Source organism: Anser anser (assembly GCF_964211835.1).
Source record: "Anser anser genome assembly, chromosome: 1".
Lineage (NCBI taxonomy): Eukaryota > Metazoa > Chordata > Aves > Anseriformes > Anatidae > Anser > Anser anser.
In genome coordinates this window covers 141112115-141124070 of record NC_139720.1, presented here as the reverse complement: position 1 = coordinate 141124070, position 11956 = coordinate 141112115, and positions in this window count along the sequence as shown.

The following is an 11956-nucleotide window of genomic DNA, read 5'->3' as shown; positions in this document are numbered from 1 at the left end:
CAAGGATCCAAACGTGCTGTACAAAAATGTATAGGGTGCTCCCCATTGATTTCAGTTGGATGCAGTGCCTGCTGCTGTGGATTCTGCATTTATTTTTATGCAAGCCAAGGAAAAGCTCACTTACTTAGGGTTAAAAAGTATTGCACACAGCTCTGTCCTTCCCCCTTACTACACCTCACTTCACACGTACCATTTGAAGGTTTCTATTCCTTGTTTCTGGTTCTGCTGTCTTTTGAATCCTTTTGTTTTATATTTGCACGTGTGATCTGCATGGTTTTCTTCAAGTGAGCTACCGCTCTGTAACTGGGCTCGAAATCATAACCCAAGCTGTTTAAATGCAAGTGGCTTTTTGAAGCAGATCTAATCAGTGTTTCTCTTGGGAATGAAACCAAATGAGCTCTCCTCAGGTTTGCAATTCCGTCCAATTATTGCACAGATCTTCGTTCATTTAACTCCTCTGAAGCAGAACAATCAGAAGAAATGGGTCAGAACTACAGCGCAAACAGGAAATGATGATTTCTAAACTTAGAGAAAATGAGATTTTAAAAAGCTTTGTTCGTCTGTCAGGCATCCTGGTGGTGCTTTACTGCAGACCACAGCAGTCTTGAGAGAAATATTAGCGTAATGACAATGGCCCTCATGGCAGAACCCCATAGCCAAAGCCTCAGATAAGGTAAATAAGCTCAGCTCTGCTGGTTTCCCTGGACCTGCACCAGTTTAGAGCAGCTGAGTACTTGCAGTTCAGTGAGTAGGTTACAAGGCTGTCATAAAAGGATGAGGATTCGCTTCCTGGATAGCATCATTACGTCTGATATCATTAATAGCCCAACAGGTTCAGAAGGAGGCTTCTAGCAGCACTAATTGCCACTAATCACTTGTTTTTGACAACAAAGGGTGGTTGTTTCGGTTTTGGATATTGACAACTGGCCTCCAGGTGTGGAAGGACAGCTCTGTCGCACTGCCTGCTTCCAGCTCGGGGCCTGGTGCAGCTCAGTGAAGTCCCTGGAAGTTCCTGGGCGTGATGGTGTTTTACAGTGCTGAGCTTAGCTAACGTAGGATGGGGGCTTGATGGTGGTGGATTTGTACAAGTGAGTTCAGGAATTACCTTTTACTGATAACATTTCACAGTGCAAAGACAGAGCAACGTGCTCTCAGCAGTCAGGTGCAACCATGCAATTCGTTCATACAGCACAGCCCTCCTTGTACCCCAGAGGAGCACTGGGTGCCAACCTGCAGCTTGTGCCCTTGGCAGTTTTGTCTGTTCCCCTTAAAAAGACAAGAGCCGTCAGTAATTCTATGCATATTTTCTATCGCAAAAAGGATTTCTGTACATTCTTTCCATACAAAGCCAATGTCATTCACTTCTTGCACTAAATTACCTTACTTTGTGTTATCTTTAGATAGAGTTCAAGATTTTAAAATTTCATCTGGCAGGGAACCGCAAAGCATGTAAACCAGTACATGCAGGACTGTGGTACAAACAGTTCTGGAAAATTAGCTTTCATTAGCAGCTGTCAGGGTATTGCAGTTCATTACCATAATTTTTTATGAAGTTGCACTTCTTCCTGCCAGCAGCTCCTGTATGGGGCTGATAAAAATGCCTCTCTTTGCATATGGACTGCACATGATGTTAAGGAGCACAAGTGTGAGCGTCTCACAATACAGATGTTAAAATGTCCACATATGTTGTTACTTCTTCCCGTTCCCCATCCCTGGAAAATGGCAGTGTGCTCGTATGAAATGCTGATATAGATAGTTTCCCAATTTTAAGACTTTTTTTTTTTTTTTTCCCCCACAGAAATGTAGACGAATGTGACCAGGATGTGTATACACTGTGAATTAATCACGAGTTGAAGCGTGCTCATGAACTGAAGCTCCTCATGGCTTGGTGCCATGCACTTGGTGCGAACTTGTCCCAAGCTCTGCAGCTCCCCAGAGGGAAGCCAGCGGACAGGTGCTCATGGCACAGCAAACCCCATCGCCTCTTCATGAAGATGTGAGCAGGGCAAAGCTCTGTTATTACCCAGCCTGAACACTGCATAGATGCTCTGAGCCTGAGCTCGCAGAGCAGGGCATCTGTAAAGAACTGAAGCCACAGTCTCAGCTGGCTCAGTCCTCTTGTCAGACCTACCCTTTGCCTCACAGGTCAGACATCCCTCAAAACGCTGCCCTGCTGCTGGATGCAGGACACTGCAGCATCTGCTAGCAACTGGTGAGTCCCGAATGCTTCCAGTCCACAATGGGCTCAGGATTTAATTTTACCACAAACTAAGTCAAGGCACTGAAAACTATTGCAATGAACTCCTATCTTTCTGGTGCATTTGGGGAAAGTTGTTGCTGCTTTTTTCTTCTTTATTTCTCAGAGGCTACTGATGATTAACCCCAAAACTCTCAAGCCAGCTTGTCCTGGAATTAAAGGGAACTTCATCTCAATAGACTAACTCTGGAGAGATGGAAAGCAGCTGGGGAAGATATATCCGTGTGAAATTCTTTCTTTCTCAAAGACTGTCAAAGTATATGTAAAAAAATATCCAATTTACTGCACTCAACAACTGTGATTTTCTTTCCAGTTCTGTCTGTTTTTTCCATTTAAAAGAAAATAGCTCAAGATAATGTTTAATTTTTATGGTTGTTTAGCCATTGTGTTGTTGGCAGTGTTCCTTTAACTCACAGGGGTGTAATGAAAGCAATAAAATGGATTTAGTTAAAGAACACAGCATGATACAAAAGGCACTTTCAGTACATGTAAGTAAAGGCAAATAACTGCTCTGGACAGACAGTGTCACAAAACACAGAGAAATTGAAAGGCTGCTTTCCCAGTGCTGCTTTCAGACAAGGAAATTCCCTCTCCTGAAAATAGAGCATGGCCCATGCATTATAACCAACTCACTGAAGACAAAGATTTCTTAAAACTTTTTCTTTGAGAAAAAAAATAAGTGTCATAACACCTCAGCTCACCAGCTATAAGATTTCTAGTGCATATTTCTGAGAGCGACAGGATTTTTAAAGCACCAATATTCACTCTGGTGAGATTATACTTTGTGTATTATGCTCCGGAGGATGAAAGGGATGTTGCAAAACTAGAACGGGAGAGCTCTAAGAAGCAATTCATTTCAGGAAAGAGCAAAAGGGGAGTGCACCCTTCATCATATCCTTTGGGCTGGTGCGGCATGTTCCTACTTTGCCTGCTTTGCTGATTGGCAAGCGGATAAACATTGCACCTTGTCAAGGTCTTTTGACCAGGGGTTGCTAGTGAGGAGATGCCCTGTCTTCTGGACACATGGGCAGATACTGTAGTTATTTGTAGAAATGTATGTGCACTGACAAGAAAATTTTCATGGTTCTCCAACCCAACAGCCAACTGGTCTGAAAAGTGTGTGGAATAATTAAGAAGTTACTGGATTTCACTGCCGATATATTCCTCAGGGACACAGGATACCCACCACTTGATGGAGCCATTGCTAGGCCTGCGCTCCTTAAGACTGCTAGGTGAGACTCAGAGATGATTTTCTCGGTGTGCAAGGTTTTGAGGTGGACCACTCAAAACTCTTGAAAAAACTCTCGGATTCCAGTCAGGTTTGGTAGGAAGCAGGTGTCTGACGCTGTCTTCATGGTGACAGCTGGATGCCTGATCCTTTCTTCTTGATCTGCTACATCTGGAAGGATGTATTTGGGAGGATTTGTATGTCTTGTATTTGTATGTCTTGGAGGAGCTGGAAGCCATCGTGCAGCAGGCAGGCTACGACTTGGTTGCCATCACGGAGACGTGGTGGGACCGCTCCCACGACTGGAGTGCTGCAATGCCTGGCTATCGGCTCTTCAGGAGGGACAGACAGCACAGAGGGGGTGGTGGCATGGCTCTCTACATTAGAAAATCTTTTGATGTTGATGTTGTGGAACTCCAGGCTGGGAATGATAAGGTTGAATCCCTGTGGGTTAGGATCCGCGGGAAGGCCGGCAAGGCTAGCTTCCTGGTCGGGGTCTGTTATAGGCCACCGAACCAGGATGAGGAGACGGATGAGGAGTTTTATAGGCAACTGACAGAAGTTGCAAAATCGTCGGCGCTTGTCCTCGTGGGGGACTTCAACTTCCCGGACATATCCTGGAAACACAACACGGCACAGAGAAAGCAGTCTAGGAGGTTTCTGGAGAGCGTGGGAGATAGCTTCCTGACGCAGCTGGTCAGCGAACCTACCAGGGGTGGTGCCCCGCTAGACCTTCTCTTCACAAACAGGGAAGGACTGGTGGGAGATGTGGTGGTCGGAAACTGTCTTGGGCAGAGTGACCACAAAATGGTAGAGTTCTCTATTCTTGGCGAGGCCAGGAAGGGGACCAGTAAAACTGCTGTATTGGACTTCCGGAGGGCTGACTTTGAGCTGCTCAGGACGCTGGTTGGCCGAGTCCCTTGGGAGGCAGTTCTGAAGGGCAGAGGAGTCCAGGAAGGCTGGGTGCTCCTCAAGAAGGAAATCGTGATGGCACAGGAGCGGTCCGTCCCCACGTGTCCAAAGACGAGCCGGCGTGGAAGAAGACCGGCCTGGCTCAACAGAGAGTTGCGGCTTGTGCTTAGCAGAAAAAAGAGGGTTTATAATCTTTGGAAAAAAGGGCGGGCCACTGAGGAGGAACTACAAGGGTGTAGCGAGGCTGTGCAGGAAGAAAATTAGAAAGGCCAAAGCTCATCTGGAGCTCAACCTGGCTACTGCCGTTAAAGACAACAAAAAATCCTTTTACAAATATATCAACGCGAAACGGAGGACTAAGGAGAATCTCCATCCTTTACTAGATGCGAGGGGAAACCTAGTTACTAAGGATGAGGAAAAGGCTGAGGTGCTTAATGCCGCCTTTGCCTCAGTCTTTAGCGGCAATACCGGTTGTTCTCTGGATACCCAGTGCCTTGAGCTGGTGGAAGGGGATGGGGAGCAGGATGTGGCCTTCGCTATCCATGAGGAAATGGTTGGCGACCTGCTACGGAGCTTGGATGTGCGCAAGTCGATGGGGCTGGATGGGATGCACCCGAGGGTACTGAAAGAACTGGCGGAGGAGCTGGCCGAGCCGCTTACCATCATTTATCGGCAGTCCTGGCTATCGGGGGAGGTCCCAGTTGACTGGCGGCTAGCCAATGTGATGCCCATCTATAAGAAGGGCCGCAGGGCAGACCCGGGGAACTATAGGCCTGTCAGTTTGACCTCAGTGCCAGGAAAGCTCATGGAGCAGATTATCTTGAGGGTCATCACGCGGCACTTGCAGGGCAAGCAGGCGATCAGGCCCAGTCAGCATGGGTTTATGAAAGGCAGGTCCTGCTTGACGAACCTGATCTCCTTCTATGACCAAGTGACGCGCTTGGTGGATGAGGGAAAGGCTGTGGATGTGGTTTACCTTGACCTCAGTAAGGCTTTTGACACAGATCCCCACAACATTCTCCTCAAGAAACTGGCTGCTCGGGGCTTGGACTGGCGTACGCTTCGCTGGGTTAGAAACTGGCTGGATAGCCGGGCCCAGAGAGTTGTGGTGAATGGAGTCAAATCTGGTTGGAGGCCGGTCACTAGTGGTGTCCCCCAGGGCTCGGTACTGGGGCCGGTCCTCTTTAATATCTTTATCGATGATCTGGATGAGGGCGTCCAGTGCACCCTCAGTAAGTTTGCAGATGACACCAAGCTAAGTGCGTGTGTCGATCTGCTCGAGGGCAGGAAGGCTCTGCAGGAGGATCTGGATAGGCTGGAGCGATGGGCTGAGGTCAACTGTATGAAGTTCAACAAGGCCAAGTGCCGGGTCCTGCACCTGGGGCGCAACAAGCCCAAGCAGAGCTACAGGCTGGGAGATGAGTGGCTGGAAAGCTGCCTGGCAGAGAAGGACCTGGGAGTATTGGTTGATAGTCGGCTGAATATGAGCCAGCAGTGTGCCCAGGTGGCCAAGAAGGCCAACAGCATCCTGGCCTGCATAAGAAGCAGTGTGGCCAGCAGGTCTAGGGAAGTGATTGTGCCCCTGTACTCGGCTCTGGTGAGGCCGCACCTCGAGTACTGTGTTCAGTTTTGGGCCCCTCGCTACAGGAAGGACATGGACGTGCTCGAGCGAGTCCAGAGAAGGGCGACCAAGCTGGTGAGGGGTCTGGAGAACAAGTCTTACGAGGAGCGGCTGAGGGAGCTGGGCTTGTTCAGTCTGGAGAAGAGGAGGCTCAGGGGCGACCTTATCGCTCTCTACAGGTACCTTAAAGGAGGCTGTAAAGAGGTGGGGGTTGGTCTGTTCTCCTACGTGCCTGGTGACAGGACGAGGGGGAATGGGCTAAAGTTGCGACAGGGGAGTTTTAGGTTGGATGTTAGGAAGTACTTCTTTACCGAAAGGGTTATTAAGCATTGGAATGGGCTGCCCAGGGAGGTGGTGGAGTCACCATCCCTGGAGGTCTTTAAAAGACGTTTAGATGTAGAGCTTAGCGTTATGGTTTAGTGGAGGACTTAGTGTTAGGTCGGAGGTTGGACTCGATGATCTTGAGGTCTCTTCCAACCTAGAAATCTGTGATACTGTGATACTGTGATCTGTGTTCAATAATTTGTGGATCCCTGTGGAAATTAATCTTATTACTGGTGATATGCATGAATGCATCTCAACTCCTTAACTATTTTTCTTTATTTTACTAACCTGGCCATTTAACTCTCAGATATTTTCTGTTTTATTTATTTATTTATTTATTTATTTTTCTGGTGCAGCAAGATCATTACCTCACCTATTCATTACCTCAGCTGTTTTTTTTTTTTTTTCCCCACAACAATCCATGTCCTATATTTTCTCTGCCTCTTATTTCTTCTGCTGGCAGATATGCTACCATTTAATTGAACTCCTAGACTCTAATTATAGATGTGGATCTTTCCCATCCTGTATGCTCACCGTACCAGTGCAGGCCGGTAGGGGGATGCTTTACAACGTTCATGCCTAGCCCGATTCTGCTCATTTCTTCTTCTGCCCAGCTACATTTATAAGGTCAATCTCAGAAGTCCTGTGGCTGGAGGCTCTAACTGCGAATGGAGCGGAGACTTGAAATGAAGGGAAGGGAAGGAGGCACAACTTGGCAGTGTGGTAGAAATTAGTCGCTTCTAGGAAGGAATGTTCTTTTTAGCTGATGCCTTTCATAGCTGTAACAGTGTAGGAAAAGAAGTTGGAGCAGGCAATGCACTGCTGAATGGGACTGAAGGAGAAGCATGTGTGTGAGTCAAAAATTTACAAAAGACTTCATATTTGCTCAGTTATTTAAACAGTGTCTGTTAAAGTATACCTCTCACATTTTATAGATTGACAAAAAAGGTGTAATAGGATATCTGAAGTTTAGCACCACAGAGATTTGATTTCCTCAGGAGTTTAATGCCCATGTACTTGATTGAGGAAGCAGAACGCAGAGATTTGCTTCAGGTCCCAAGAGTTTTCTCACAGAGGATAAAACTAAAGCCATTTTTCTAGGGAGCAAAGTGTGCACCTAACCACTGGGCTATCTTGCTGCCTATGCTCAGTAGGTGAAGTATTACACCTAACAACTAATAGACATTACTAGAGCTATTCTGGTAATATTTGTTAGCCAGAAAATGACTCTCACTTGAAAAATGGCAACTGATGCACAGAAAGATTTGTTAAAAAGCTGAGAGCCGAAGTCCAGATCTTCTGTAGTCTTGTTGGCACCTTACTAAGAAGTCTTTTTTTCCTCCAAGGTACCGAGGAAGCAAATCCTGCATGGTGGCAGGCATCAGCAGCAGAGGATTAGTAATATAATGCAACAGCTTCTCTTGATCTGCAGGCAAAGCGTCACCAGCAGGTCAACAGAGGTGATCCTACACCTCTGCTCAGCATTGGTGAGGAGCACTGTGGAGCACTGTGTCCAGCTCTGGGACCCCCAGTACAAGAGAGACATGGACATACTGGAAGGAGTCCAGCAGAGAGCCACGAAGATGAGCGAGGGACTGGAGCCCCTCTCCTATGAGCAGGCTGAGAGAGCTGGGGCTGTTCAGCACGGAGGCGAGGAGACTCACGGGGATCTCATCCATGTCTGTAAATACCTGAAGGGAGGGTGCAGAGAGGACGGAGACAGGCTCTTTCCAGTTGTGCCCAGTGCCAGGACAAGAAGCTAGGTTGTCCAAAGAGGCTGTGGGGTCTTTAAAAGCCTCCTGGAGATGGGCCTGGGCAGCCTGCGCTGGGTGGCCCTGCTGGGGCAGGGCTTGGGCCTGGTGGCCTCCAGAGGGCCCTGACAGCCTCAGCCCCTCTGTGGTGCTGTGATTCTGTGAACTTTCTAGACAGAAAGGCAGTTATTAAATACGACTTCAATATTAGCATTTTTCTAGACTACAAAATAAGCTATGAAAGCCTTTATGCGGGTATTGGCAGCTATGTTCTAGTTTTATTAAAAGGAAAATTAAACTAAACACACAGTGAAGCCAGAATAAAAATCTACAAAATGAAATTCTTGGCACAACAGCAAAGCAAGAAAACATGAAAGAGAGAAGTAGATGGACGCAGTTAAACAGGGCCTTGAGGGTAAGTGTGAGAAGTTCATGACGTGAAAGATGAAAGAAAACAAGAGGAAGAATTCAGAGTGGACTGACAGTTGGGGAATTTCACTTGCAAGCTCTAAAAAGGCTGGAGAAGAATAAAATGAGAAAGAAAGGTATGACAGAGAAGACTGTGTTTAATAACCAGGTAGCCAAAGATGAAGGCATGGAAGATTGGAACACAAGGGGTTGATTTTTCTTTTTTCTTTTTTTTTCTTTTCTTTTATTTTGAAGAGCCAGAACCCAGAGATGTTCCCTTCCCTATTGATTACAATTTCCAGCTGCAAGCTATCACTGATGCTTTGCTTAATTGTGGACGATGTGGATCCTTAATTTGCATATAGAATTGCAAGATACTTTGTTGAAATCAGACATGGTAATTCATGGTTACGTTTTCCACCGTCAGAGACCAATAATTTTAGGTCAGCGAGTTACATCAGCTGCATCACCGTGCTGAACAAATCTGTTTCGATGCGTGATGCCTTGCAGCTGTCAGCAGGTCGAACCTGCTTGTTGATAGCTCTCAGAGGGCTGCTTTAATGAATACAAATGAAGCATAGGCCAGACATGTAAAGAAAATATCATGGAAATCAGGAGAATGCTGGAAAGAAGGAATACTTATTTCCTGTACTGGCACATTTTCTCTTATATCTAACAACTCAGGAAATTGAAAAGTGAAAAGGTTTATTTTTTACTTTTATTTTTTAGTTTTTTATTTTTTCTGTCATCATCAGCACCTAAACAACTGGCCAAACTCTGACACTAGCAGGTTGAAACCTACTAGTAAATAGGTTTGAATACAAACACAATTGTCACATAGGGATAAATATCAGAACTGAAGAATGTTGCCAAATTTAATACCACTCAGGATGTTTTTCTGCCTGCTAGTGCCTGCTACTTTGACAATGACTGATGAAAATAAACTGCAATTGAGCCTTTTTGTCAGTTTTCTGTGTGTGCTCCATGCGACCTGCCAAGTATGTTTAGAGCACTAGTGGCTCCATACCAACGCTTCTCTGTGTTTTGTCTGTGCAGCTCTACATTTTCAATATGCTTGTTCAATCTCCTCTGGAGATTGTTTAGCAGAATTATATTTGTGAGCTTTGCAACTAGTTACATTTAATTTTGGACATGGTTTCAGATATAATTACCAGCCACAGACACTGAGGCTGCCTTTGGAGAGGGATAGCCCCAATATCAATGTCTGGAATATGCACCAATATTTAGAAAAGCAGCATATTTAGCTAACCAGATTTTCATTTGGATAAACGTGTTAAAAAGAGCCTGTCCCAGCATTTTTAGGTAACTAGCAGAACACTGTGGTGGTGCAATGCCCTCAGCAGTCCCTGTATCTCATAAGCAAATGGTGCAAGAGGACCAGAAGGAGGTACAGGTGGATCAGCAGCTCCCTACCATCAGCCTCCCCCTCACCTTGTGTATATCTCGAGCACATACTTTGTATCTGTCGTGCAAAGTAGCTCTTTTTTTTTTTTTTTGGTGTGTGCATGACTTATTGTGAGCATATATACAAACCTTCATAAACTTGCAGCAAGTTTAAGCCTTCTGTTGCCCTTTTCTTGGGCTTTTCAATCCCTGATTCCCGCATCCTTTATAACAGTGGTTCTATTTCTTGGTGTAAGGAGCTCTGCTACCACTTTGTCTTCTCTTCATCACCTTTCAACTAATCCCACTTTTTCCTGATTTTCTTCCCTTTCTATTCCTCTCTCTTTCTTACTGTCTCCAAAACCTTGGTCCTCCCTTTGCTCCGTGTTCACTGTTACTGTTGCGCTGCTTTAGTGATGCATGCCTTGCTATTTGGACAACAGATGGTTTAATCACATATTTTTCTGCAGTGGCAGGGATCATCCCCCCTGCCTGGTGGGTGGCGTGGAGCACCTTGTCCCAGGTATCCTGTGCTAGCAACAGTCATTGCTCTGAATGGCTTCTCATCCCAGATTGCTACTTCTGTGCGAGAGTGGCTGCACTCTCCTAGCTTGGTTTTGATTTGGCACCAGTAAAATCTCTGTTGTTCCAGGACGGGCCCTGTTTCAAGGGAAAAACATGTAGTGTCTCGAATGCAACAGGAAAGCTGCAAATAAGGTGGCACACTTAATGGAGAATGCTTAATATTGCTTGTAACTTTGGTGTTTATTTTAACAACCTACATAAAGAATATTGTAGTTGGAATTTTAGGCTTTAATTAAGGCTTTGACCCCTCTAGAGAACTGTAAATGTAGGACTGGCATTTCTACAGTGAACGATGACTTCTCTCTTAAACTATACAGACTATTCCAGGAAGAACCCAAGAGAGCGAAAGGAAAACAATCAGTGCATGCTGTAACTTTTATACATTTCTAGTATGCTCCATTTTCATTTTGAGAAATCAATTACCTATTCTAAAACTTATGTAATTCAGCTTCAACTAAAAATTGAAAAATAATCTTATATATATATTTTTAAAAAGTAGTTATATTGGCAATGCATTAATTCCTAGAAATGAAAATAGCATTTTTAAGCAAACACACATGTTATGGTAAGTGCTTGGAAATTTTCATAAAACATTTTTTTTTCCTCTATGAAACATTTTTTTCTCTCAGAGATTTAATTCTATAATATAAAAGATGGATTTTTTGGTTAAAATTTTTAAGGGACTTGTGACTTGGGGACGGGTTTCAGTTGCATAAATACAGATGTTATGCTGTTTGAGATGCACTGAAGTAAGGGGGGCAGCTGAGTGGAATTTGTATACATGACACAGGATCTATGGGAGACTTTTGCCCTCTTGGAAATGCAACTAGAAGCTAAGCAGAGTGCACTGGGGTATATAAAATGGAACCGGACATTTATGTTAAGGCAAAACTGAATTATCTACTGAGTTTTTCTATTTTGGGTCAATTATTGTGTGTTCATGGGGAGAGAGTATTTGCTCAGATATCTGAAATATCATCCCTTTTGTGTTGTTCTCTGAGAAGACATTTCATTGATTTCCATTGGTCAAAAACATCCACACATTTTTTCCCTTGAGGCTCTTCCAAATAGTTAACCACTTTTCAGAACTCTCCTTATTTTATTTGCAAAATTGTGTTTGAACCTAAAGTCAAGGTCTGCAGTGGCAGATGGCTAGTATGACTGACTGCCCCTGAATATTTTTTTCTGGAGAAAAACTTCGTCTGATAGATGAAATGCTTGAACAGACGTAGAGTATTAGGAAACACATCCAGTTTAACAAAAAGAAGACCATTTATACTATGCTCTGTTATGTGTTTGTATTTTTTCTTCTTTAACCTCATTTTATTGTGTTCAGCTCTGGGGCCTTCCAACCCAAACTATTCCATGATTCTATATTTAACTAATGATGGGAGAAGACAAGCAGAGCAGAGATTTCCTCAGTTTCTGTTCTTCATTTGACGATACTCAAATATGAATCTTATGTT